The sequence below is a fragment of the Mustela nivalis genome, assembly GCF_964662115.1.
Source record: "Mustela nivalis genome assembly, chromosome: 7".
Taxonomy (NCBI): domain Eukaryota; kingdom Metazoa; phylum Chordata; class Mammalia; order Carnivora; family Mustelidae; genus Mustela; species Mustela nivalis.
In genome coordinates, this window is record NC_139026.1 from 136,456,521 (window position 1) to 136,463,013 (window position 6,493).

Genomic DNA, 6,493 nt, shown 5'->3' on the forward strand with positions numbered 1-6,493 from the left:
CTGTGTGTGCGTGTGTGTGTGTGTGTGAGAGAGAGAGATATCACGATCAGTGGGGAGAGGTAGAAGGAGAAGCAGGTTCCCCGCTGAACAGGGAGCTCAACATCCTCCCAGGGATCATGACCTGAGCCCAAGGCAGACACTTAACCAACTGAGTCACCCAGGCTCCTCACTTAAAAGCTTTAAGCCTAATTCCCTCATCGGTAAAATGGGGATAATTATTGGTACTGTATCACATTGTAAAGCCATTGTGAGAATTGAATGAGTTAATACAGCTAAGGTGCTTACATCACTATTCAGATGTTAAACTATCCTTACTAATAAGTGCAGACTCATCTCAGAGTAGCAGATGGGCCTGGCCTGAGGAGCCTGGGTCCCCTATGACCTTTCTTCCTACCTCTCCCTCAGCTCGGAGTGTGTGTGGGTAAGGTAGCCGTGGGGTGAACGCTGTGTCAGCATAAAAGTACTTTCTGAAGAGGATCTTTCCATGTGAGAACAGGTCTTTGTAAAGTTCAGGTTCACTTCCCCCCCCCCCTTTTTTTTTCCAGTTTTCTGCTGGTCAGTGTGCTGGTCATAGAAGGTTGGTCACAGAGACGAGGCGTCTTGGACCTATTTAACACCTCAGCAGGATGAAATGGTATAGGACGGACTTCCCAGAAATATGGGTGAACGCCCCTGGCTCTGATTGTGCCACTGACTGAGTATCCATGTTAGAGAGAGAGAGAGAGAGAGAGAGAGAGAGAGAGAAATAGCAAAATGGAAAGATAGCCCCAAGACTCTGTGCAGAGTACAAAGAACATTCATTCATTGATGAGATAATTTTGGATCCTCTGCCGTATCCCAGATACTACGTCAAATGTGGAATTAGGATGGATTTCCCAAAACAAAACAAATAAAAGTATCTGACTTCCTGGAGCTTATAGCTATTCTGGTGGAGAAAGCTTCAACCAGAGAATCACACAAACATACACAATTACAGTCCCTAAAAGGAGGGGTATAGAGCAGTGGGAGTCCTTGGTGGTGGGGGAACCTACGATTTGGTTTGCCAGGAATAGTCTCAATTTATACCCCTATCTCAGCATAATGAATCACAGTATCTAATTTCATTTTTTAAAAGGATCCTTGTTTGGGATAGAAACTATAAACTCACCTAGTAGTGGGAAACTTAACCCAGCCAGGAAGGTGAGGAAGTCTTCCCTGAAGAAGGAATCAACGTGTTGAGATCTGCAGGAACAGGAATTAACCTGTCCAAGCAGGTGGAGAGAGAGGACAGTCCAAGCATAAGGGCATAGCGCTTATACAAAGGCCCTCCTACAAAGGAGAACAGGCATGGAATGTTCCAGAAGCTGGAACTGTAGTGAGGTTGGACAGGGAATGAGGACGTACCATCCTAAAAGGAGGTGGTCTGGGTTGTTGGGCCAGATTGTACAGAGTCTTCAAAGCAGGTGAAAGGTTTGGGGTTTTATTTAAGACCAACAAGAAGTGGAAAAAGAGTTAAATCAAGGCAGTTTCATGAATGATCAGATTGAGTTTCCAAAAAAAGTCATTCTGGTTGCATATGGATAAGAGAATAAAGGGGCCTGTGTGGTAAATGACCAGGGCAGAGAGAGACAGTGGCAAAATTCGAGAGATATTCAGGAGGACAAGTTGACCTGCTAAGAGGTGGTCTGGATTTGGGAGACAGAGAGAGGGGGTTTCAAAATACCACTGAAGTTTCTGACTTACATACTGGGTTCATCTACAGAGGTAGAAATACTGAAAGAGCGCGAGGTTTAGGGAAGAAATGGAAGTCTGATTTTACACACATTGAGTTGAAAGTACTTGCAAGACAGCTCAAGCGAATTTATCAAGCAGGCAGCTAGATATGTGGGTCTGGAGTTCAGAGAAGAGGACAAGGATTCGATGGGTTTGTGAGTCATTTGTGTATTTTCTGTTTGGTAGATGCCTGGGAGAGATTGTCTGGAGGGAGAGGTCCCCGTAACCTAGAACTTTGGCAAAATTCCAACACTAAAAACATGGCAGAGGAGGCTGATACAGCAAAGGGACCACAGCACAGCGGAAGGAAACAACCAGGTAAGTGGGGCACATTTAAGCCATGGGGGGAAAAGCGACACAGGAGGGCTGTCCACAATGCAGAAAGGGATCAGAGGGTATTTTTTTTTTTTTTTTTTTTTTTTTTAAGTATGACATACCTCATACAAAGCCTGGAGAGCAAGAGCTTTTATGAGACCTTCTAGAGAAGGCACTTGGGGTCCCCACAGTAAGCCATGGTACTATGCAAACATGAAAAGGAAAAAGTATTAGGACAACGGGAAAGCGGACGGAAAGTCAACTCTTTAAAGCTTTCTGCATGATCTAGGTTGTTCTTAACCTCGTTGAGTACAAGCAAAAGAAAGCAAAGCCTTGGTTCCCCCTTGTTCTCTTTGGGTTGACCCGCCCACAGAGCAGGGGCGGGGTGCGAGTGGGGTGACCTAGAACTTTCGCTGCTCTGGTCAGGAGAGTTGTGTGAGCCTGACTGGCTCCTGGGGGTCCTTGTACACTGGTTGCTGAGCAGGGATTGATACAGCCCAATGCCCATGTCACCTCTGAGCTTGTCACCATGACCCCTCATACCAGTACAGGCCCCGGAGCTGAATTATGGCCTCTGTGCCACCAAGATGCGTGACAATGATGGCAGCAGTCACTGCAGAGTTCACGTCTCTGGGAGAGCTGTTCAGACCACATAATCATTTGCCGGTCACCCAGGAAACACCTCCAAATCTCTCTGCTCCTCTGTGGAAACCCAAACATAGTGGACGGTCATGCACATCAGCGGATGACTTGCTTTTGCAATAGATGCGTGGCCGAAATGTCGCGTGTTCATCTGGTTTTCGTAAATCAACCAATACATTTTCCTTTGAGTTTACATTCTCGTCTGAGAGATGACTGATGTTCAAATGACAGTGTTTAACATTTTTGGCTGAAAGTTACCTTCTTTGTTCCTTCTTTCTCCTCTAATTCCCCAACCCCAATTTTTTTTTTTTTGTCAAGAATTTAATGATCTAAAAACACTTAAAGCCATTAGGAAGTTACCATAGGGGAAGAATCCTTTTACAATATTATTAATTCATGGCTCTGCTGGGACGCTGAGGTCCAGCACGTGCTTAGAGGACAACGTTCTGGAGACACGTGTCTGAACCAGAGGACCTCTGACTTCAGGCCCAGTGAAGTTGACGATGCAGAGTCGAAATGTGACTTCTCATCGGCTTTCATGTCTTTATCTGAGAATTTTCTTTCTGGGCCTGTACCTACAGTGGAATTTAAAAAAGGAATTTCTCCAAGACATGCATGCAACCCCCTCTCCCATATTCTAGTCACAAACATTGGAAGAATGTCAAAGGGGAAGAGGGGGAGTCAGGAAGTGGTAAAGTTTAGTTGCAACTTGACCCGTAATTCACCATTTTATGCCTTGGCTACCACAACAGTAATATATTGGGGAGCCTTCCAGCCACGGGTGGGAGAGCTACAAATTACGGGTCTGTTCCTTTTCCTTTGTACCCAGAATGGAAAACCGGCCCCAGCTTAGAGGCAACTGGCCCAGAAGGGGAACTAAGACTGTTTCAGCTTGGACAGTGCATATAGAACTTGAATTTTTTTTTTCCAGTGAATTTTCTGGAGCATTTTAAACATAATTAAGAAACAATATTCAAGGAGAAGAGAATGATCTACGCAAGGTCTTTTTATTTTTTCAAATGGAAAAGAATAGGAGAGTATCAGACATGAAGCCCTTAGTCACAGGTTACATTTTGGGGCTCAGTCTCTGGGCCACATCTCTGGACAGATGGAAGAGCTATTATAAGTAATCACGTTGTAAGCAGAGGCAGAATAAAAAAATTATTTATGTGGGGACTTTACTGCTATGAGGCTCTTTGGGTACCATCCATTGCTTACCTGAGGAGATCCTCAAACTCTAATTATGGGTGTTTTCCCTTCAATTCCCTTGAGGAGGCTGAAGATGGCCGAACATTCCTGGACATTTCTAGAAAGCAGTGGAGTCTCAGTGTCCTCTCTGTAAACCCGGGCAGGCTCTGTGACCACATTGATGGACAGAGTACAGTGGAGGTGACACTGTGCCCATTTTCAGGCCCAGATCTTGGAGGCCTGGTGCTTCCACTCTTTCTTAAAGCCCTGAGCTGCCACATCAGTCCAGGTTCTGGAGAAGAGACTGTATAGAGAGGCTTGGATGCCACGTGCAGAAGGAGAGTGGTCTGGCTAAGCCCCGGCTTTCTGGCTCTCCTGCCCAAGGGCCAGGAATCTATGTAAAGTATGGGAAGCCATCTTGGACCCTCCTGCCCAGCCCAGCCCAGCCCCCATGGAGACTCACCTCATGTTCCCTGTCTGTGCCACATAGAACAGAAGAAATGCCCAATTTGAACCCTGCTGAAATTTTGATCCATAGATCATGAGGAAAAATACAATACATTTTGTCAAGAAGCAGGTCTCAGACAAGAACCTGTGAACCATCCAAAAACATAATCTTTTTTCCCTCCTGTTTGGGGAACTTCTTTCCAAGACACATGCCTCATTTATAACCACCTGCAGATTACAATCTACAGCCCAAATTCCAGGCAGCATTGGGGCATCTAAATTTGATTAGGGGGACAAAAAAATTCCTCTATTAAATTCTTATCTGGTTTTGTAAACTTTCTCATAGATGCCTTGGGAACAGATGCCATTCATTCTTATTGACCTTTGCTCTACTGATTATAATCACATTCCTGGCCAGAAAGTGCAGTGGATTAGAACAAGTCATCATTTTTAATAGACTATTTCAGGAGCAATATATTAGATTTGTAGAAACCTCATTCCAGAACATCAAGGGCAATTTTATTGAGGAAATGCAAAAACTAAGCTCCTCTATCTCTCCAAGAACAGAAAGGTAGTGGAAGGCTAAAGTTACAAATTGATTTGCTATACATCATACTTGGAGATATTACTCATCTCCCTAAAACAAGCCAATAGTTGTTAGAACAGAATAGAATAGAACAAAAACCCAGGTTTTTGTTCTGTGCATCGTGTGCTCTCTACAGATGGGTGAATGCCTGCTTCTCCAAAAAGGTCCAGTAATGGAATGTTCTGGTTATTCAAATATTCAAATATTTTATTAATTGAGAATTCCTATCCATACCAGCATTTTCCAATTTCAGAGACTTTCCAGGAAGTGAAATACTTTGTAGCTTGAGCTGAGAACGACCTTTTCCTTAGGTATGATTCAGAAAGCCCTTACCTGCCCACGGTCCTCCAGGACGCCCTTAGGGAACGTGACGATGTGGATAAAGGAAGCACAAGAAACAGGGAGATCAGTTGTTTTCAGAACCCACCCTTCACAGCTATCTGTGAAGGCTTTTCTCTCTTGGTTTTATCCAAGTAGAACTCAGAGGGGGGAAAAAAACCACACCTGTTCATTTGAAATTTCTTGGTATTCTAATTTGGCATAGGGAGGTATACCCTGTACATAAATATGTCTCTATTCGCCAGGAATAATGTTTTCTGTCAAGCTCCTGGAAATGGTGGGAAGTATTCCAGCGGGAGCCAGGCGTGGACAGTCACAAACTCCAGGGCAGGGGCGGATGGGCTCAGGGCAGGAGCAGGGGGAGGGGGGTCAGGGGTAGGGATAGGGGTGGGGGGTGGGGGGCGGGCGGACACCGGTGGGGCGCGGTGCGCAGCGAAGACACGTGCGTGACTGCGCGAGAGGTGGTCCCCGCCGCTTTGCTGCTGTGCCTTGCGGGGTGCAGCCCCTGCTCTGGTCCCTTGCCATCTTTTCATGGACTCCACGCACCGGCTCTCGGGGTCCCCATCCTCAGCGCGCCTATTTGGCTCAAATTGAGGAGCTGCCGTGGGGATTGCGTAATCTTCGCCATGCTCGCCTTGTCACAGATGGAAACGGAGGCAGAGGCCGAGGGGCAGAGCCGGCCGTGCTCCTTCTTCTGCAGAGCGTAGCCTCTCCGGCCAGGTGAGCCCAGAAAGCAAAGCCACAGAAGCCAAGTCTGATTTGAGCATTTGTTGGCATCACCCAGATTATAAACCAGCACGGGCTGCCATGGGTTGGATCGTGGGGTTCAATGCGGGAATGAATCTGGTTCCCTGCAGTCCTGCCCGGCAACGCAGCCCAGCTGTGTTCCCGCATGGCCTGGGGCAGAGCATGAGAGGAATCTCACAGCACCTTAAGGGGCCTGAGCAGGCCATCTCCCCAAATGTGTCCCCGTGTTCACACATGCAAGCATGTCCCAGCCAGCTCCTGGCAGCCGCGATGATCAGCATTTAAGCTTTCTTTACTGAAATTTTGGAGACTTAAACTTCACAGTTGGTAGAGGTAACCCCAAAGTTTTAACCAGCCTGCTTTCCACCTGCAAACTGGCTTTGAAGCACAGGGAATCTTGATATTGGTTCCCTTTCATGGATAGATATTTTATGTAGAAAAAAAAGTAGTTATCAAGCCAAAATGTTCGCATGCCTT

General features: G+C 46.2%; 1 long non-coding RNA gene across 1 annotated transcript; it reads left to right on the top strand.

The window, feature by feature from the left end:
* Nucleotides 1–1,963: 1,963 nt before the first annotated feature.
* Nucleotides 1,964–2,902, top strand: LOC309868680. The gene is made up of 2 exons (XR_014313780.1): nucleotides 1,964–2,070; nucleotides 2,614–2,902. It is a non-coding gene; the product is annotated as an uncharacterized lncRNA (long non-coding RNA).
* Nucleotides 2,903–6,493: the final 3,591 nt, after the last annotated feature.